The sequence below is a fragment of the Chionomys nivalis genome, chromosome 1 (assembly GCF_950005125.1).
Source record: "Chionomys nivalis chromosome 1, mChiNiv1.1, whole genome shotgun sequence".
NCBI lineage: Eukaryota > Metazoa > Chordata > Mammalia > Rodentia > Cricetidae > Chionomys > Chionomys nivalis.
In genome coordinates, this window is record NC_080086.1 from 85,478,211 (window position 1) to 85,500,797 (window position 22,587).

The window sequence follows — 22,587 nt, forward strand, 5'->3', positions numbered from 1 at the left end:
CAGAAACAACACAAAGCCACCACACTTGGCTCCGAGAGAAAGCGGGTCCGCACATAAGCCGAGGCCCGGTTCCGGATGAGCTTTGTTAGGCCACACGGAGGCGGGCGGAAAGGCGTCCCTGCCCAATGCCCGTCGCGCCCTCGCGGCGTCGCCCCGACCCGCGCAGTCCCACGAGCCGACCCCGGCGGTCCTCACCCGGGCCGCAGAGGCGCGCGCCCGCCTTCCCGCCGCGTCGCCCGGACCCAGTGCCCGCCGCCTCCACACAGCCCGCCAGGCCCGCGCCTCCGCCGCAGGGACACAAAGGGCCGAGCGGGGAGCGGCGCTCCGCCCGGAAGTAGACGCGGAGAGGCCCGAGTGAGGAGGAAGCGGCCGGGCCGGCGCGCCACCGAAGGGAGCCCGCTCGGCGCCCTTGCCGCCTACACTTACGGCCTCGTGAGCTCCGCGTTGTAACAAAGGTGAAAAAGAACAAAATAATTCCTGGCGTGAGGCGACGGTAGCCTGGCCGGGACCTTCCCAGGCAGCGCCGAGCAAGCCACCGAGCGCGCAGTGATGACGCAACACGCAGCCTGGGCCTTGTACTTCCAAGCAGAGCGTGGTCAGAAAATGTCTGAGCGCGCCGTTGTCATGGTAACTTGTATCTACCTCGGCTAGGTTCTAAGGGTCTGATTGTTCCGTGGTTCCATTTCTTCACGCTAGCTACAGAGCTAATCGAACAATACCAACACAATAATAACAAATGGCGTCGTAATGTATAATTAATACGTAGTTTGTATCCTGTGTCCCACAATGTCAGATGTGAAATAAATTTTTCACTATAATTGTGTTTGTCATTTTGGACCTGACAGTATTTTAATTGTGTACCCTCAATCATTACAAGATAGTTTTACCAAAAAATAAAAATAAATAAATAAATAATAAAAAAAATAAAATTTAAAAAAAGCCGAGGCCTGCCTAGCAAGGCGGCTAAGCCAGTAAAGGTGCTTGCTGCTAAGTCTGATGAACCTGAGTTTGATCACCTAGGCCCTTTAGTGAAAGGAGAGAATCAGTTGCGAAAGGTATCCTCTGACTTCCACATGTGCTCCGTGACACGGCGCACCCACACACATGCACATACATGCATACATACCAGGGCCTGCAAATGCTAAGTCATGAGCAAGAGACAAATATCTGATACTTTTGGACTTCAAGACTTTGCTTGAGCCGCTCCCCCACTGCTGACACAATTTTTCTTGTTTTTTTTTGGCATTTTCTCTTCTGTTCGTGACACATAGCAAGAAAGAATTCTGTGAGAGTCTCTCCATAAAATCTTCTGGAATGATAGAGGGTTGGGGGCTAGTAGTTACTACTTTTCTTCTCCCTGTGACCCTGATCTTCTTATCACACTACTCTGCTAGAGTAATCTGATTGTAATGGTGGCTAGACATATAAGCCAAGTCACACCAAAGTATAGAACTCACTAAAATGAGTGGCATAGTAGGTATTTTAAATGAGAATGGTCCACATAGGCTCATATATTTAAGTACTGAGATCTATGTTGGTGGACAGGTTTGCCGAAGAATTGAGGTGTGGCATTGTTGGAGATGGTGTGGCATTGGGGGTGGGCTTTAAGATTTCAAAAGCCCTCACCATTCCCCTCCCCCCACCCTGTGTTTGCACATGCACGCATTGTCTAATGGTTGTGGAACAGATAAAGGCTTACACTGCTGCTGTAGCACCATTGCCTGCCTCGTTCCCCACCATGAAGGTCATGAATTCACCCATGAAACTGTAAGCAAACCCCCAATTAAATGCTTTCTAAATTACCTTGGTCATGGTGTCTCTTGTCAGCAATAGAAAAGTAAAACATTTAAGGACTGGGGAGGTGGCTTAATGGTTAAGAGCATTAGCTGTTCTCCCAGAGGACCACGGTTCAATTCCCAGTAACCACATGGTAGCTCACAACCATCTGTAATGAGATCTGGTGCCCTCTTCTGGTCTGCAGGCATACATGCAGGCAGAAATATGTGTGTGTGGGTGTGTGTGGATGTGTGTGTAATAAATCTTTTTTTTAAAAAGAAAACATTTAATTGGAGTGATTTGTTTACAGTTTCAGAAGTTCAATCCATTATCATCATGATGGGGAACATGGAGGCATGCATGCATATCTAATGCTGGAGCTGAGAGTGCTATGTATCTTGACCAGAAGGCAGCAGGAAGTTGACTGACAATCACACTGAGGGAAACTTGAGCAAAAGAGATCTCAAAGTCTGACCCCACAGTGACATAATTCTTTCAACAAGGCCACACCTCCTAATAGTGCAACTCCCTTTGGGGGTCATTTTCTTTCAAACCACCACATTCCACTCCCTAGACCCCAAAGGCTTATAGCCATAACATAATGCAAAAATGAATACAGTCTAATTTCCAAAGTCCCTGTAGTCTATAACAGTCTCAAACTTGTTTCAAAGTCCAAAGTCTCTTCTAAGACTCATGCAACCTCTTAACTGTAATCCCTGTAAAATCAAAATTAAAAAGCAGATCACATACCTTCAACATACAATGGCACAGAATATTCATTACCGTTACAAAACTCAGGGAAAGGAGAAGAATGAGGAAATGCTGGACCAAAGCATGACTGAAAACCAGCTGGGCAAACTCTAAACTTTTCATCTTCGTGTCTGATGTCAAAACACTCTTTGGATTTCCAACTGTGTTCAGCTTTGTTTGACTTAAAACAAACTTCTTTCTCTTGGGCTGGTTCCACTACCTGTTAGCAGCTCTCCTCAGCAGGTTTCCCACAACTCTGGCATATGTAACTTCTTGGGTTCTCCAAGGCAATCCAAGCTTCAATTTCATAGCTTCAGGCAACGACCTTTAAAACTAGGCCTCTAAGGCTCCAAAGCCACAGAGAAACCCTGTCTCAAAAAACAAAAAACAAAAAACAAAAAAAAAAAACTAGGCCTCTATTCAGGGACACGCCTGACAAATGCCTGGCCTCAGCGTCTTTATTTCATAACTCCTTTCTTCTGTCCTTAACTCTAAATCTTAGACCACATGTGTTTGTATTCAGGCATCTGCACTGGCCTGCCCTTGGGGTCCTGACAGGATATATCCTCAACTACAGCAACTAACAGCACCTCCTGTGTACATTCACTATGTTCCCTTTTAAAAGGTGGGCCTTGCCCACCTCCCATCTGTTTCTCTTTATCAGGGAAAAGGGAATTGGAAAAAGGGGAAGGAGAGAGGGAAGACTGGCCTCTAGGGACAGGAGCAGCAAAAAGAGAAGAGACAGGCAAGGAGAGGGGGTAAGAGACAGAGACAGGCAGAGAAGAGGGGCGGGGATAGATAGATAGATAGATAGATAGATAGATAGATAGATAGATAGATAGATAGATAGATAGATAGATAGATAGATAGATAGATAGATAGATAGGAACAGACAGACAGGTAAAAAGAGATAGGAGGTGGACAAGGCCCACCTTGTTTTTTTTGTTTTGTTTTGTTTTTTTTTTTGGATTTTCGAGACAGGGTTTCTCTGTAGCTTTTGGTTCCTGTCCTGGAACTAGCTCTTGTAGACCAGGCTGGCCTCGAACTCACAGAGATCCACCTGCCTCTGCCTCCCAAGTGCTGGGATTAAAGGATTAAAGGCGTGCGCCACCACCGCCCGGCCAAGGCCCACCTTTTAAAAGGGAATGTAGAGAGTGTGCACGGGAGGTGCTCTTAGTGACTCAAGCTGAGGACATAGCCTGTCAGAACCCCAAGGGCAGGCGAGGACAGATGCCTGAATACTAACAACATGACCAAAGCTGCCAAGTTCTGCTGCTTACTGGGGCTGGAACATGGCCCCTCATTCAATCACATCTTCTCCAGCTTTCTGGTTTCCATAGTTTCCTTCACTGTGTAAGCTTGGCTGTCGCAAACCTTTCTCTTGTAGACCTGGCTGGCCTCAGACTGAGAGATTCATCAGCCTCTGCCTTCACAGTGCTGGCATTAAAGGTGTGCCCCACCATATCCAGCTCCAAGTTTTTCTTTAGTTCCCTTTCTTTCTTTTTTATTTTATTAAAATTTATTGAGCTCTACATTTTTCTTTTTTATTGATATTTATTGAGCTCTACATTTTTCTCTGCTCTCCTCCCTGCCTCTCCCCTTCCCCATTCAACCCTCCCCCAAGGTCCCTATCCTCTCAATTTACTCAGGAGATCTTGTCTTTTTCTACTTTCTATTTCCCATGTAGATTATTGTATCTATGTATGTATCTCTTAGTGTCCACATTCTGGGATTGTAGTTTGTAGGCTGGCTTTCTTTGCTTTATGTTTAAAAACCACCTATGAGTGAGGACATATGATAATTGTCTTTCTGTGTCTGGGTTACCTCACTCAAAATAATGTTTTCTAGTTCCATCCATTTGCCTGCAAAATTCAAGCTGTCGTTATTTTTTTCTGCTGTTTAGTACTCCATTGTGTAAATGTACCACATTTTCCTTATCCATTCTTTGATCGAGGGGCATTTAGGTTGTTCCCAGGTTCTGACTATGACAAACAATGCTGCTATGAACATAGTTGAGCACTGAGCATCCTTTGGATATATACCCAGAAGTGGTATTACTGGGTCTTGAGGAAGGTTGTTACCTAATTTTCTGAGAAATCACCACACTGACATCGAAAGGGGTTGTACTGGCTTGCATTCCCACCAGCAATGCAGAAGTGTTCCCTTTTCCCCACAACCTCTCCAGCATAATTTGTCATCAGTGTTTTTGATCTTGGCCATTCTTACAGGTGTAAGATGTAATCTCAGAGTTGTTTTGATTTGCAGAGTATTTTACTTATATTCATTTACAGATCTATCTAAAGCTTGTATCTTATCAATCCATCTTTCATACTTGGCACAATTATCAAACCACTTCTTATATTTGGCACAAAATACCACTCTGGCTATTAAGAATAAAGTATGAATTATAAGGCTGATAGTAATTGTAATTAGTATTATGTCAGTCTCACTTAAGTCATAGTTAAGTCATTTATTTTCATTTTCTACTTCTATTTTCTTTCTTTATTTTTTTTTTTTATTTTTTTTCTTTAGACAGGGTTTCTCTGTGTAGTCCCATCTGTCTTGGAACTCACTCTGTAGACTAGGCTTCAAACTCGCAGAGATCCACCAGCTGCTGCCTCCCTAGTACTGGGATTAAAGGCATACACCACTACCACTTCGCTCACTTTCTACTTCTATTTTCAAACCATCCAAAGTAGCATTATACAGGGTCCTAATGTATTTCCCATTCTTAATGGGGGAATGAATTTTCCTTCTAGTGTTACTTAACTCTCTCCTTGAGGACCTCCCACATGTCTTACCAGTGTGATGGTTTCTCAGCTTGTCCGCAACTGGTGTGATTTCTCTGTGTGGTCATGTCACACATTGGAATACCCACGGTTGTTTTTAACAAAATCTCAACCATTCGATTTTACCAATAAAGACTAGGGAGCCAGATACTGGAATGAAAGCCTGCTAGCTGAGAGAGGCAGAAAAAGCACCCAGGTGACCTTCCTCGTCAGCTGACATCTTTTTCCCTTTTTTTCTATACCATCTCAAACAAGACCATCAAATGGGATGTCCTTCCCTTCTACTTCTTCTTCTTCTTCTTCTTCTTTTTTTTTTTTTTTTTTTTTTATTTTTCGAGACAGTGTTTCTCTGTAGCTTTGGAGCCTGTCCTGGAACTCCCTTTGTAGACCAGGCTGGCCTCGAACTCACAGAGATCCGCCTGCCTCTGCCTCCCGAGTGCTGGGATTAAAGGCGTGCGCCACCACCGCCCGGCTTCCCTTCTACTTCTGTGTGTCTCCCTATCCATCTTCCTGATTCTCTCTTACTCTCTGTGATTTATCTTAATAATCCTATGTTCACTTCCTGTCAACTGGTTGCTTGGTCTGCTTCTCAACCTATTCTTGACTTTATTTAATGCTGTTTACAATAGTCAAGCAGAAAGTTCTTGGATGAAAGTTATGTGCTAGGGCTGAGCCATACCACAACTAAAAACAGTTGGTTTTTTTTTTCAGTAAATAAAACAATCCCTGGGTTCATGATGTGATAAAAATATCCTGCAACACTTCCCTCTACACTTCCTAGTCCCCAGCCACCTCCCCTTCCTTTTGGATTCACCTCCTTTCTGTTACTATTAGAAAACAGACTTCTAAGGGATAATAATAAAATATAATAAAAATAAAACAAGCATGTGAGTAGAGAGGGAGAAAGGGAAAGAACAAGATATGTAAGAACATTGACAGAGACCCACTCATTCTCACACTCGAAAATCCCATAAAAACACAAAACCAGAAGCTGTAATATATACCCAAAGAAATGAAAAATACAAATAATAAATAAATGAATATTCTTAAAGATGACATAAAAAATAATAATACATAAATAAATAAAGCAGGGGGCTGGAGAGATGGCTCAGTGGTTAAGAGCATTGCCTGCTCTTCCAAAGGTCCTGAGTTCAGTTCCCAGCAACCACATGGTGGCTCACAACTATCTGTAATGATGTTTGGCGCCCTCTTCTGGCCTGCAGACATACACACAGACAGAATATTGTATACAAAATAAATAAATAAATAAATAAATAAATAAATAAATAAAGCAGCCCTGGCCCAACACTATGAGACAAGAAATTTCCAAAGGTGCCATTGAGTATGTTTGCTACTGGCATCCACGGCTGGGCATGCAGCCGACCTTACAAGTAGTTTGTTTCCTCAGTGAGACTCCCTTGGAAAAAACTAAATTTTCAGTTACAAGTAGATATTATTTGGAGATAGCTTCTGGGCTAGGGATGGGGCCACCTCTCCGTTCAGCTCTAGGTCCACATCTGGTACAGACCTGTTACCAGCTCTGTGCATTCTGTCTCAGTCTCTGTAAGTTCAAATGAGCTCTGGTCCTGTTAGCTTGGAGGGTCTTCTTTTATTGGTATCATCCATTCCCTTTGGGTCTTATATTCTTTATGCCTCCTCTTTAGAAGGTTTGCCTGAACCCTGAGGAAGGGATATGATGAAGATTTCTCCTTTAGGGCTGAGTGTGCCAAGGTCTTTGGCAGCATAATGTCTGGCTGAGGGTCTGCATATTGGTTCCCATGTATGTAGGAAGAATGATGGTGGAACAAGGCACTGATCTATGAGTTTATCAGAATGCCATTAGGAGTTATGTTACTGCCACAGGGTTTTTTTCTGTATGTTTGTTTAGTTTTTAAGGACATTAGTACTCGGTTTTACCCTGTCTGGTCACACAGGCATTGTTGGGCATGGGTTCCATCTCCTGGAGGAGGCCTTAGGTCAGATCAGATATTGGATAGTAACCCTCACAGGCTTTGTTCTGCCATAGCACTAGCATATCTGGCAGGAAACCATTGAAGATCAAAGGGTCTGTGGCTGGTTTAGTGTTTACATTTCACGCAGCATATCTTCCTGTACCAAAGATACTAAAACGTGGGGGTGAAGGCTCTATGTAGGCCCCAGCTCAACTCGGTGTTCAGTGAGTTGTATAGGTGTTGTCTTCAGCAAACAGACCTTACTATCTGTAGAGAACAACCTGCAGGCTTAGCAATGGACTGGGTTTTTTGGGGGGGTCCTCTTGGACCATTTGGAGCAACAACTCAGTTAAATGTGACCCAAACCAAATACTGGTAGCTTCATTTGGTGACAAGGAATGGCCAGTTGGGGCTCTGTCTCCTCCATTATTTGGTGATTTCATTTGGATTGTGTGTGTCTGTGTTTGTGTGTATGTGTGTGTAAGATTCTGCTGTATTCGGTTTCCATACTGCCCCTCAAATGGTTCTTTTTTTTTTTTTTTTTTTTTTTTTTTTTAGTTTTTTTCGAGACAGGGTTTCTCTGTGGTTTTGGAGCCTGTCCTGGAACTAGCTCTGTAGACCAGGCTGGTCTCGAACTCACAGAGATCTGCCTGCCTCTGCCTCCCGAGTGCTGGGATTAAAGGCGTGTGCCACCACCGCCCGGCCCTCAAATGGTTCTTAATTTTAACTCTCACTCCCTATATTCATTCCTTAATCCCCTTCGTCCTCCTGTACTCCCCCTCCACCCACTTGATCTTTGGCATGGATCACTTGATTACTGTTGATTCTTGACAAAATTCCAGCTTTTCGAAATTGCAGACCACACTTCTCCAGCACCTTTTTACTTCCATTTTTAATGATTCTCAATATTAATGCCTTTCCCTTTGGGAAATTTTGTGTGGACTTTGGTAAAATATAAAAACGTGTACTTTGGTAACTTCTCTAAGCAAAATAATTCTTGGGGAAAAATCCTGCCACTAGGGAAACAGGAAATTCCATTGTGCCCTCCTAATTACACCAAGGAGAGAAAATTTACTACATACTTGAGTCTAAGGATAAAATGTCTACAATTCAGATCTAGAGCCTGAGGCCATTAAGATCAAGAGTTCAGTTAATAACTAGAGTACAGTTTAATGGGAAAAGCATATAACCTTCCCTTTTAGGAGCATTATAGGAGAACAGGCCCAAACAGTAAGACTAGGAAATTGTACTACAGTGTCTGCTCCCCAAGGAAGTCCTTTGCCCAAGGTCAGGCATTTGGATAAGGATCTCCATTCCCTTGGGGCTTGCAGAAAAGTTCCTGCTTGATAAAGCAGTCATTCTGATCTCTAGCAAAAGGAACTTGTGGTCCTTCCATTAGCATAAGACTGGTGCTTTTTGTCAAGGTTAATGTTTGAGGCCTCAACCCCTGACCTCCAAGTTACAGCCCAGCTAATGCAGCTCCTGTTTCCCATTTAATCCTGCAGGCAACTAAACAGTTTAAAAGGTATAGTCTTTTCTCCAAATCCCCGCTTCCTCTTTGGGACTTGAATCCCGCCCCCCTGCCAAAACAGGTCTTCAGAAGATCTTTCCCTTCCATTCCCTCCCATTCATTTGTAATTATGTACTCTGTTTCCCTTTCCTAGGAAGGTCTATCTACCTTAGTCCCTTACTCTCTAATAAATCTTTGTGATCTACATATTGTAGCTTGGTTATTATTGACTTAATACGTACTATCTAAATATAAGCAAATGCATACCGTATTTGTCTTTCTGGGACTGAGATACCTCAGGATAATTTGTTTCTTCTGGTTTCATCCATTTTTACCTATGTGTTCAGTTGGAACTTCCAGCTAACTCCTGCTTGATCCATAAAGCCCCTTTCTCCCCAAACCCTCTCTCCAAACTCCGCCCTCTCTGGCCCTCTCTGAGAATCTCCAGCAAAGGGAAGGCAAACACACACACACACACACAGCCCAGTTCTGCATTCTTGGTGGCTATAGTACCTCCTCTGCTGAAGTTGCCAGCAGTCCAAGTCTCCACCCAAGTGCTTAGCTTTTAACCATGCCTGAGCACAAACCCAGATGGTGTTAGACACATCATCACCCTTGTCTCCAAGCTATATAAGCTCCCTGCTTTTGTTCAGGTGTATGATTTATCCTGCCTTCATCTCTGGGACTAGAGAACTCACCTGGGAGTTGCTTTACTCAAATAAACCTCTTTTCTTACCTTTTCAGTTAACCTTTTCCAGCCTCATTGGGTGAGTAAAGAAACCTATTATCAGGATATACAGAAAACCCATTACTATGGATTTCAAGATTTCATTGTTTCACTGGATGAGTGATATTCCATTGTGTAAACGTACATTTTCTTTATCCATTCTTCTGTAGAGGAGCATTGTGGTGGTGAGAATAAGAATGGCCCCATAGTGTTGGGCAGTGGTTGTGCTCGCATTTAATCCCAGCATTAGGGTGGCAGAGGCAGGCAGATCTTTGTGAGTTTGAGGCCAGCCTGGTCTACAAGAGCTAGTTCCAGGACAGGCTCCAAAGCTACAGGGAAATCCTGTCTCAAAAAACCACACACACACACACACACACACACACACACACAAAGAATGGCCTCCATAGGACCCATAAATTTTAATTCTTGGTGATCAGTGAATGGGACTACTTGAGAAGAATTAGGAGGTATGGACCTGCTGGAGTAGTGTGGCCTTGTTGGAGCAAGTGCATCACTGGAAGGGGCTTTGACATTTCAAAAGTCCAAGTCAGACCCAGTGACTCTCTTCCTGCTGCCTAAAGATATGGATGTAGAACTCTAAGGTACTTCTCTAGCACCATGTCTGCCTGCAGGCAACCATGCTCCCTTCCAAGGTAATAAGGGACTAAGTCTATGTAGCTGTAAGCAAGCCCTAAATAAATGCTTTCTTTTATGAAAGTTGCTATGGTCATGGTAACATCTAGGTTGTTTGCAGTTTCTGGCTATCATGAATAAATGCAGCAATGAATATGACTGAGCAAGTCCTTGTAGTTGGATGAAACATTCTTTGAATATATACTCACAAGTGGTATAGATGGATCTTCAGGTATATCTATTCACATTTCTTGCAGAAATACCACACTGATTTTCATAGTATATGTACAAGCATGAACTCCCAACAGCAGTGGATTAGTGTTCCCCTTACTCCACATCCTCATCAACATGAGCTGTCACTTACTTTATTTGCTGTTCTGACAGGTGTAAGATGAAATATCAAAGTAGCTTTGATTTGCATTTCCATGATGGATGTTGAGCATTTCTTTAAGAGTTTCTCAGTTGCTGCGCCAGCGCGGGCTGGAACCAAGAGTCTCGGCGGAGGGTGTCCAGGTTGAATGAATACACAGAGCAGGAGGTTGAGGTAGAACAGCTTTCTTTATTGTCTGCTGGGCTGGTTTTATAACATGGCACCAAATGAGGAGGGGGCTGCGAAGGGACTGTAACCTGACCCTGGCAGAGATCAAGGACCGGTCATCATGCACTCAAAATTCCTTCCTTCCCCGCTCCAGGAGCAGAGGGAATTTATTATGTTTTCCTTGCAGATAAGCACCTCAAATGGGGGCAGGGATATCAACTCGGGGCTGCAATTCCCACAATTCCCCCTACTTTATTTTATAATGAGGGGTCCTGTCTTAGGTCCTGTGAGAGAAGTACCTTCTCTTACCCGTCATAGGGCCCCCGATGCCCTGTCTTAGGTGGGGGGTCTCCCCACAGGTTGCCCGTCCTTGGAGGCCCTCATTTTTTCAGCATCTGTAGCCACACCTCATGACTTCCGGGAGAGTCATGCGCCAGACTGAGTAACACCTGACGGTGGGCAAGCTCAGTCAGAGTGAAGATGTTTAAGACTTGTTTTAAGAGGAGCGGGCCTACTGCCACCCCTATTAGTCCAAAGATCCCCAGAGATAAGGCACCTCCCCATCGCTGTGCCCAACCCCCAATCTGGGCCATGGTATTCCACCATCCCTCAGCAGATACAGGTTCAACACGAGTTTCATTAATTGCAATAATTTGATGTACCAAAGAGTGGGTAAAGTTTACAAAGGAATCATTCCAAGGTCCCCTAAGGTAAGCATTAAGGCGTTGCACCTCAAAGGACATATTTTTCACTTCCATAAGGGTCACACAGGCAGAATGATAAAAATGAGAACAAGAGGCTTGTTGCACCATCCACAACACATTAATCTGTTCCTGTAATAAGGCCGTTTGCTGATTTAAATTTAACATCCCCAATTGAATATGTGAGTTAATGGTATTTTGAGTTTCTAAGGCCTGGGTAACACAGGCAGCAAGAGTGTTAACAGTCTCTGTAGTAGCTGCACTCTGGGACACGGTGATTCCTGCAACGGTGGCAGCTGTGGCTGATATGGCGATAGCTGCGATGACTGCGGCGGTGATCCCAAAGTCTCTCCTTTCTCTATACAAGATAAGCTCTCGTCCATCATGTGGGTCTTCTACCACCAGGGGAACCAGGGCAGGAATCCTCACCATCAGCACGGATTCATCCATCGGGGACTAGCAGTTGCTCAAAAAGCAGGAGCTGGAAGAACAATTAAGGACACCATCCTCCCCGACCGACCCATTAAAGGAGACAAACATAAAGGGAGGTAGAACACAAGCTAGGCTGACAATAGAGAAATTCATTCCCGCTGCATAATTAATCTGGAGGGAGGTTTCAAAGATGTCCAATGTGTTCCATCGGGCTGTGGCATTGAAGGCCAAGCCCCTTTGAAGGGCTAAAGGTCTAATATCTGTACATGCACGAGGGCCACAGAGAAACATGCCTGCAAACGTAGGTGAAACTCCTGCCATATTTGGATTTCTATAGGAATAATCAAAGGCCCCTCCTAAGGAGTTTTTAAAGGTAGGTCAGTGACCAAACCACCATAAATATTTATCTCCCTCCAATTTCTTTCTTTCTTTCTTTCTTTCTTTCTTTCTTTCTTTCTTTCTTTCTTTCTTTATTATGTGTACAATATTCTGTCTGTGTGTATGTCTGCAGGCCAGAAGAGGGCACCAGACCTCATTCCAGATGGTTGTGAGCCACCATGTGGTTGCCGGGAATTGAACTCAGGACCTTTGGAAGAGCAGGCAATGCTCTTAACCACTGAGCCATCTCTCCAGCCCTCTCCCTCCAATTTCCATGGTTCCTTAGGAGCACAATTTCCCCAAGGCAGTGGTAAATATAATTTGAAGGATTGTGGCGTCTTCCAACATAAGAGAGCTGGTCTTGGAGGGGTAGGGAGTCCAGAAACATTTCTTTTAAAATTTATTGGGTAAAAGATATCTCTCGATCCAAAACAGGGATGTCCAGAAGAATTAGAAGAAAAGTCTCCCAGAGAATAATTACTAAGGACCACACATGGCCCAGAAAGGGAGACACTAGGCATCTCTGAAATATTGTTAATCCTCCGGAAGCAGAGGGCATGGGATATATCAAACGTTAAATTACCCAGTGAGGATCTTTCTAATGCTGTATTTGCTGCAGGAACTCCAAGGTATAATTGGTGGAGTAAAAGGATGGAAAAACAGAGCTTATTTTACTTACTGGCATCAGTATGGGTGGATTCCTCACCAGTGCCCATCTCAGGCCTCCCTCGATGTTCTTCACTTGAACCCATATTATCAGGGCCAGTACGACCCGACTCCACTGGCCGAACATTCTGCTCTGGCACCCAGATGGGTTTTTTGGTTCCTGGAGGGAAGACACAAATGGCTCCCCTCACCCTAGCCAGCATAGGTGTGGGTGATTGCCATTGTCCCGTGATACTATCCTTCCATAAAACCCAGTCCAGAGATTGGGAGGGTTTCTGCCAATGTCTTTCCATTGCTGATAGACCTTGTTTATCTACTGTTAGAAAATTTAAAATGTATAAAATTGTAGATAATTGGGTATTTGGGGAGGTGATATACTCCCCCTTCTTTATTTTACAAAAGAACTGTTTAAGGGTAGCATGCGTGCGCTCCACTATGGCCTGTCCTGTGGGATTATGTGGAATTCCAAAGGTATGTGTAATTTGTTGTTCTTGGCAAAATTTTGCAAACCGTTGGCTGGTATAAGCCGGTCCGTTGTCTGTTTTGAGAAAGTCTGGGATGCCCATATAGGCAAAAGCCTGTAGACAATGGGCAATAACATCCTTAATCTTTTCCCCTGAATGTAGGGAGGCATAAATTACCTTGGAATAAGTATCTATAGAGACATGTAAAAATTTAAGTCTGCCAGCTTGGGACAAATGGGTAGCATCCATCTGCCAAAGGTGGTTAGGACGGAGGCCTCGAGGATTAACACCTTCATTGGGGGCATTATGAAATGGAGCAAAAGCTGGACATTGGGACGTGATTTGAGTAGCCGTGGCTAAAGAACAGCCAGAGTGAAACTTTAGAGAAGAGGCATTTAAATGATACTTTTCATGAAGATGACGGGCTCGTTGTTCCTCAGAAAGGAACAATGCCATTGGGTGGGTGAGGGAATCAGCAAGCTTATTTCCCTCTGCCAAGGGCCCTGGCAAATCAGTATGGGCCCGAATGTGACCAACAAAGGCAGGAAACACTCTTTGGCATATAAGTCTTTGCAGCTGAACCAAAAGGTGGAAAACCTGAGAGGTAGGTAATATGTATGGTGAGGTTTCCAATGGCCCGACAATTCTTGCCACATGTATACTATCAGTATACAAGTTGAAGGGTTGATCCTTGAAAAGAGAAAAGGCCATAAGGCAGGCCGTGAGTTCTGCAACTTGGGCAGAAATTGGACCTAGGGGCTGCTTTTCTTTAATTGAATCAGAAACTACCACTGCATAGCCCTTGGAAGAACCATCAGTGAACACTGAGCGCACTCCTTTAACGGGGGAGGTTTTAATAATTTTTGGAAAAATAACAGGATGATTCTTAAAAAAGGAAATTAAATGGGAATCAGGATAATGGTTATCAAAAATGGCTCCAGTGGTGGCGATGAACAAGGACCATCCATCTTGAACCCTCTGTAGCCTTGCTATTTCTTCCTTTTGATAAGGGATTAGAAATTTATTTGGGATCCTGCCAAAAACTTGTAAACTAAAATCATATGCCTTCCATAGGAGCTGTAGCACCATTTCATAATATGGAGTCACCACCTTCTTAGGGGAAGCAGGTAAATGTAGCCAATAAATTGGTCCCCTTTGCCAAAAAACTCCAGTAGGAGAAAATTGTGAAGAAAAGATCACGAAATAAAAACGGCAGTCATAATTGAGGCGGCGGAGATGTGCTCGCTCAAGAGCATTAAGCAAGGCATACAGGGCTTCTTTTGCCGCTGGAGTCATGATCCTGGGGGAGGCAGGGGAAGGGTCCCCAGGCAGCATATCATAAAGGAGCTTAAGAGCTCCTGTAGGAATGGAAAGGGAGGAACGGATCCACTGAACATCTCCCAATAATCTCTGCCAGTCATGGAGGGTCTGTAAATGGGAGCAATCCAGCTGCAGTCTCTGAGGCTGAAGCCCAATGGATTGGATTTGAAAGCCCAGATAGGAATAGGGCGGTTGCATCTGCACCTTCTCTGGGGCCAAAATGAACCCATGTCCCTCTAGAAGGGTCTGTAACTCTGCAAACATTAACAAACTTTCCTCTTTTGTTGGTGCTGCCAGAAGTATATCATTTATATAAAGGACACTATGGAAGGTGGAAAACTTAAGCCAAAGTGGATCCAAAGAAGCTGCAACATATATTTGACAAATTGAAGGACTGGCAGCCCAGTCCTGGATTGTTAGGGTCAGAAATTTTTATAACAAGGGCAATCACTGGGCAGCACTTAACGCCTCCGCGGGGAGCCTCCTCCTAGCTAGCCTCCTCGAGCCCAACCAAGTGGGAGGGGCCAGAGAGGTCCCGAACTGGTCAGAAAGAGGATAGGGAGGGGGCTTGTCCTGCTCCCCAGAGGTCCCCTTTGTCTTTTCTTTTAAACGGGCCCTGCGTAATTCCTGCTGCTGTATTGCGATTTCTCCCTCCAAAACTTCTTCTTCTGAACCTGTTGATTCCCCCACGCTCTCTTCAAAATCAGACAAAGAAGGGTAGAGGCGTGTTTGCGCTGAAGAATTTTGTTTGGGACGAGCCCCTAAGCTCTCAGAGGAAACTTGGTCCTGGGATTCACTTCCCTCCCCCTTGTCTGGAGGTTTTCGCTTTCTTTTAATCTTTCTCTTTTCTACCTTATCGGGCCTCCCCTCAGCAGGCTGAGAGAGTGGTTCGGCCTCTGTTTCAGAGGCTTTATCAGAACAAAGGGAAGCCTTAGTCTCACTATCTTTGATCTCAGATAACACCTCTTTTGTTGCTTCCAAAGCCTGTTTAACCCAGACTTTCTCTGTAAGCAAAGCATCCCTGATCAGTCTCCAAAGGGAGAACGTGGCCATTGGTAGGACTTCAGGCCCCTCCTTTCTCAACGTTTTCTGAAGATCCCCGCGGACCTGTTCCCATTCAGAAATATTGAGGGCTCCACTGATGACGAACCAGGGACTCCACGTCTCCATAGTTTTAAGAAAATCTTCTAAAGTCTTAGTTTTTACAGCTGTTCCCTGCTCTTTCAATAATCTCTTTAACTGAAACTTTAACTCCGATTTACTTGTAATATTACCCATATTAATTAATTAATATTCCTTTATATAATTAATTCCCCAATGCATCCCGGCCGGCTTACGGGACGACCCAGTCCACTGTACCTCACTTTCCGATCTCGGTTGGGACCTCCAGATGCCGCGCCAGCGCGGGCTGGAACCAAGAGTCTCGGCGGAGGGTGTCCAGGTTGAATGAATACACAGAGCAGGAGGTTGAGGTGGAACAGCTTTCTTTATTGTCTGCTGGGCTGGTTTTATACCATGGCACCAAATGAGGAGGGGGCTGCGAAGGGACTGTAACCTGACCCTGGCAGGGATCAAGGACCAGTCATCATGCACTCAAAATTCCTTCCTTCCCCGCTCCAGGAGCAGAGGGAATTTATTATGTTTTCCTTGCAGATAAGCACCTCAAATGGGGGCAGGGATATCAACTCGGGGCTGCAATTCCCACACTCAGTCATTTGAGTTTCATCTGTTGAGAACTCTCAGTTTTGATGTATATTCCATTTTTAAATTGTATTCTTTGTTTGCTTGATATCTATTTTTTGAATTCTTAATATTTTTTGATATTAGACATCTATAAAATGTGGAATTGGTTTAAAAAAATCTTTTCTCATTCTGTAGGCTTCCACTTTGTCCAAATGACAGTGTCCTTTTGCATGCAAAAGCTTCTGAGTTTTAGCTGGGGGATGTTGTGGCACACTACTTTAATCCCAGCACTAGGGAGGCAGAGGCAGGCAGATCTCTGAGTGCAAGGTCAGCCTTATTTATAGAATGAGTTCCAGGGCATCAAGGACTACACAGAAAAACCCTATATTGGAAAAAAAAAACTCACCTTCTCAGTTTCATGATGTCCTATTTGTTAATTGTTGGTCTTAGTGCCTATACTAGCAGTATTTTGTTCAGAAAGCCTTCTCCTATGCCAATGAATCCAGGACTATTCCCCACTAACAATTCTATCAGGTTCAGTGTATATGATGGTTTTTTTTTTTTAAATTATTAATAAAAATGATTGAAGTTGAGATTTGTTCTTTCAAGATTTGTGAAGAATTACATTGTGGTTTTGATGTGTATTACATTTAATGTTTGTATTTCTTTTGGTAAAACGGCTATTTTTACTATACTAATCCTTCTGATACATGAGCATGGGAGACTCTTCTATCATCTGAGATCTTCTCCTGTTTTTTTCTTCAGTATCTCAAAGTTTTTACCATACAAGTCTTTCACTTGCTTGGAGAGAGCTACCCCAAGATATTTTGTATTATTTAAGGCTACTGTGAAAGTTGCTGTTTCCCTGATTTATTTCTCAGTTTAATATTTGTATATATAAAGACTACTGATTTTTGTAAGTTACTTTTGTAGGTAGTTACTTTGCTGAAAGTGTTCATTAGCTGCAGATGTTCTCTGGTAGAATTTTAGAGGCACTTATATATACTGTACTGCCTAGATTTATGTCAACTTGATACAAACTATAGTCATCCAAGAGGAGGAAAATGCCTATAGCCAGCTGGTGGTAGCTCATACCTTTAGTCTCAGTTCTTGGGAGGCAGAGACAAGCGGATCGCAGTGTGTTTGAGGCCAACATGGTCTACAAAGGGAGTTTCAGGACAGTCAAGACTGATACAAAGAGAAATCTTGTTTCAAAAAAACGAAGGAAAAGAGCTCCATAAGAATGGGCTGTGGGCCAGCCTATAGAGCATGTTCCTAGTGACTGATGGGTAATTGATGACACAGTCCATTGTGAGTAGTGCCACCCCTTGGCTGGCAGACCTGGACTCTATAAGAAAGCAGGCTGAACATACCATAAGTCAGTAAGCAGAACCTGTTAATGGCCTCTGCATCAGTTCCTGAATCCAGATTCCAGCCCTGTTTGAGTTCCCGTCCTGACTTCCTTTGATGATAAATAGATATGGAAGTGTAAGCCAAAAAAAAACCAAAACCAACCAACTAACCAAACAAACAAAAAACCAACCCTTTCCTACCCAACTTGCTTTTTGGTCATGGTGTTTCATTGCAGCAATAGAAACCCTAAGTCATAAAAAAAAAAGAAACCCTAAGTCATCATACTGTCATATCATCTGCAAATAAAGATACTTTGTCTTCCTAATTTCCAATTTGTATCTCCTTGATCTCCTTTAGTTGTCTTATTGCACTAGCTGTGACTTCAAGAGCTGTATTGAATAGGTATTGGGAGACTGGGTAGCCTTGTCTTATTCTTGATTTTAGTAGAATTGCTTTGAGTCTCTCCATTTAATGTGGCTGTGGTAACCTGTCTTTATTGTGTTGAGGTATGCCCCTCGCATTCCTAATTTCTCAAGGATTTTTATCTTGAAATTGCATTGTGTTTTGTTAAATGTCTTTCATGCATCTAATGAGATAATCCTGCCATTTTTGTCTTTCAATTTGTCTGTATTGTGGTTTATGATTATTGAATTATATCTGTTAAACCATCCTGCATCTCTGGAGTGAAGCTTACTTAATCATGGCAGATGATCTTTTTGATATGTTCTTGGATTTGGTTTACAAATAATTTATTGAGAATTTTTACACCTATCTTCAAAAGGCAATCTGTTCTGTGATTCTTTCTTTGTCGAGTCTTTATATAGTTTGGGTATCAGGGTCACTATGATCTCATAAAACCAAATGGGAAATATTTCTTCCGTTTCTATATTGTGGAATAATTTGAGAAGTAGTGGTGTTAATCATTCTCTGGAAGTCTGGTAGAACTCTGTACTAAAACTATTTCTCTTGTCGTTTAGTTAATTTGGATAAGGGTTTGTCCATCTTATTAATTTTCTCAAAGAACCAACTCCTTGTTTTATTGATTCTTTGTGTTCACTTTATTTTTGCTTTATTAAGTTCAGTCTTGAGTTTGACTAGTTCTTGCCCTCATTTCTCCTTTTGTTCTAAATCTTTCAGATGTGTTGTTAAGTTACTGGTATGAAATCTCTTCATTTTTTTGTTTGTTAGTCACTTAGTTATGAACTTGCCTCTTAGAACTGCTTTCATTGTGTCCCAGAAATTTAGATATTTTTTATTCGTTTTCATTCAGTTCTAGAAAGTAATTTCTTCATTTGTGTCTTGACACATTTTTTTTAATTTAGTAGTGAGTTGTTCAGTTTCCATGAATTTGTAAGATTTCTGTTTTAGTTGATATTCATTTTGATCAGATAGGATGCAGGTGTTATTTCAATTTCTTGTATCAGTTGAGGCTTGCTTTATGTTCAAGTATGTGATCAATTTTGGGGAAATTCCATAAGATGTTGAGAAGAAAGTATATTCTTTTTTTTTTCTTTTTTGTTTTTTGAGACAGGGTTTTTCTGTTGCTTTGGAGCCTATCCTGGAACTCTCTCTGTAGACCAGGTTGGCCTCAAACTCACAGAGATCTGCCTGTCTTTACCCTCTGAGTTCTGGGATTAAAGACATGCACCACCACCACCCAGCAGAAAGTATATTCTTTAGTGTTTGAAATATTCTGTAGATATCTATTAGGTTCATTTGGTTTGTAATATCAATTAGCTCCAATATTTCTCCGTTAAGTTTTTGTCGGATGGACTGTCCATTGGTGAGAGTCAGGTATTGAAGTCTCCAATTATCAGTGTGTGAGGGTCGGTATATGATTTAAGAAATAGGAGGAGTCCACCAGGATCTGCTTAGTCCTCTGGAAATGGGTGCAGAGAGTGAGGAGAGGTCACAAAGGCAGTCTGCAACAGAGCTGGGAGTGAGACATGAGACTGGATTTAGAGAAATGGAGGGAGACTGAAGATGTGAAACTCACCTATTGCTTAGCTGGTCTACTTGTTTCTTTGGCAGACTTGGCTGGCAGGTTCCCAGGAAATGCCTGCTGGAGATGAGGGTTAAGATACTCGGATAAATGGGGATGAGAGCTGGAGGAGAAGATCTGCATGAGACACTGGAAATGAGGCAGGGAGGGAGAAGTGAAGCAGGTGCTCTACTACAGAGCTGGAGATGAGAGTGAAGGAGAGGTGACAAGCTACAGTTCGGCTACTTGCTTCTCTCCCAGAGTCTGCTATTTCTCATATAGATGTCACTTAGGCTAGTAGAAGCTTGTTTCCAAAGGGGACAGGACCAGAGGCAAGGCACCATGAAGAACCAGAAGACTAGGGGGAGGAAAAAAAAAGGATGATGCTCACTGTTTATATTTATTTCAGGCCTGGTGTGATGGTACACACCCTGAATTCCAGCACCCAGGAAGCAGAGGCAGGGGCATCCCTTAAAGATGCAGGACATTCAGAGCTTCATTGTAAATCCCTATTTCTAAGTGAATATATAATATACTTTCGGCAGATCTAACAAATTTCTTAATATAAAAATCTTTGGTCTCTGGCTTGAGAGGTGGCTCAGTAGTATCTGTTGCTCTTGCAGATTGCCCAACTTTGATAACTCCAGTTCCAGGGAATCTGTCACTTTCTTCTGTACTCCGTGGTTCCCAGATGTATGTTACACATATATACTTGGCAGGTAAAAAAGTCATTCACACAAAATAAGATCAATAAACTTAAATGAGTACATTTTAATCATTTATATAGATCTGAGGATATATTTCATTAATATAGTGGTAGCCTAATGTTCATAAGGCCCTTAGGACAAGTTGAACCAACACACACACGCACACACACACACACACACACACACACACACACACACACACAGTCACCATTCATGTGGTTTCCCCAGAAGAGAGGAAATAGGTTAAGATAAAATCAGGCAGATTTGAAGAAGAAACATCAGAACCATGACAGAACAGTTATTTTGGGGTCACTTGTGTAAGTTATTTTACACATACAAAGCAGAAAGGAAGAAAAAAAAATAAAGAGATGGAGGAAGGAAGGGAGGTAAGGAGGTAGGGAGGGAGGAAGAAAAGAAAAACAGAAAATGTTTATGAGCTTTCACTCACCAGCAAGGGAAAGACATAAAGACTTGAGTTTAGGGCAAAAATCTATTGAAACAACACATTAAAAACATCCTGGAAATGCCAGGCTTGGTGACACATGCCTTTAATCCAGAACTCATGAAAGGGAGTCAGGCAGATCTTTGAGTGTACAGCAATCTTAGTTACATAGTGAATTCCAAGTCAATCAGTGCTACATATTGAGATCCTGTCTCAAAATATTAGCAAAGACAACCTCTAGGCGGTAGTGGTGCATGGCTTTTCCAGCACCCGGGAAGCAGGAACAGGAGGATCTGTGAGTTGCAGGACAGCCAGGACTATGCAGAGAATACATAGCATGGAAAAACCAAACAAAAACAAAGAAAAAAATGAAAAACAAAAAATGCACAAACAAACAGAAAGAAAGAAATAGAAAAAACAGACAGCGAACATTCTAGACAGTCAGGAGTGCAGCTCAGTAGAAGAGTACATGGTTAGCATACCAGAACTCTACAAACAAGCAACTCCTGAAAAATCTTATTTAATTACAAGAATTTAAAACAGATATTATAGACTGGAGGTGTAACTCAGTTGCTAGTGCCTGCTTAGCATATGTGAAGACCTAGATTTGATCTCCAGAACCTCATAAAATCACTATGGCTGCATGTTTGACTTAGGTAGGAACCTCAAATAGTGAAGGTCATCCTAAGCCACATAATGTGTTTAAAACTAGTCCAAGCTCTAAAAATTCTGTCAAAAAAATACCTTTCAAGTTGGGCATGCATGACAATAAATAATTATATTCTCAGTATTCAGGAAGCTGAGGTAGGAGAATTAACAGTTCAAGGTTATTGTGAACTATAGTAAACTTGAGGCCAACCTGGACTACATAGTAATACACCTATCTCAAAGAAAAATAAAAGAAACAAAAACCTTTGTCTTAGGGTTTCTAGTCCTCTGAAGAAACACCATGACCATGGCAATTTTTATTAAGGAATAATTGAGATGGTGACTTAAAGTTTCAAGGGTTCAAAGGTTCAGAGTTCAGTGTGGTGGCATGCAGGCAGACATGGTGCTGACTATATCTTGATTAGAAAGCAACGGGAAGTGGTCTGAGACACTGAGCAGTATCTTGAGCATATGAGACCTCAAAGCCTGCCCCCACAAGGACACGCTTCTTCCAACAAGACTACACCTAGTCCAACAAATCCACCCCTCCTAATAATGCCACTCCTCATTAGCTCATGAGGGCCAAGTACATTCAAACAACCACAATCTTCCTGATGCATAACTACAGATATTAGCCTCTGACCCAAAGACTAACTCTTGACTACCTATCATAAGATGGATGAGAAGCGGCTGACATAATCCAATATCACCTCAGTTGAAGCATTCAGAAAGTGAATTCAGTGTCAAGCAATGCTTTGCCACCTCCACCCTCTCCTTTCATATAAAATTAAGCCCCAAGCCGGGCAGTGGTGGCACAAGCCTTTAATTCCAGCACTCGGGAGGCAGAGGCAGGCGGATCTCTGTGAGTTCGAGTCCAGCCTGGTCTACAAGAGCTAGTTCCAGGACAGGAACCAAAAGCTATGGAGAAACCCTGTCTCAAAAATCCAAAAAATAAAATAAAATAAAATTACGCCCCATTCCTCTTTCAGATAAAGAAAACATCTAGAACTGATAAAGCAATTAACCTCATTGGTGCTTAGAGAAATCATGAACAGAATAAGAATACAACCCGAGTTATGGTGTGATACTCTGTCTCAATCAAACCAAAGGAAGAAGAAAATAAATAAAAAAGAAAAA

At 42.7% G+C, this 22,587-nt stretch overlaps 1 protein-coding gene across 2 annotated transcripts in view; it reads right to left on the minus strand.

The window, feature by feature from the left end:
• Smarcad1 (SWI/SNF-related, matrix-associated actin-dependent regulator of chromatin, subfamily a, containing DEAD/H box 1) overlaps positions 1-510 on the minus strand; it is a 68,376-nt gene extending 67,866 nt beyond the window's left edge. The window contains exon 1 of one of the 2 annotated variants that reach the window (XM_057773096.1): positions 427-510. The gene's annotated coding sequence lies outside the window, so the exon portion shown is untranslated. Of the gene's footprint in view, positions 1-195; positions 325-426 lie in introns of those variants that run through there. The other variant, XM_057773104.1, reaches the window with a different exon arrangement.
• Between the last annotated feature and the right edge of the window lie 22,077 nt (positions 511-22,587).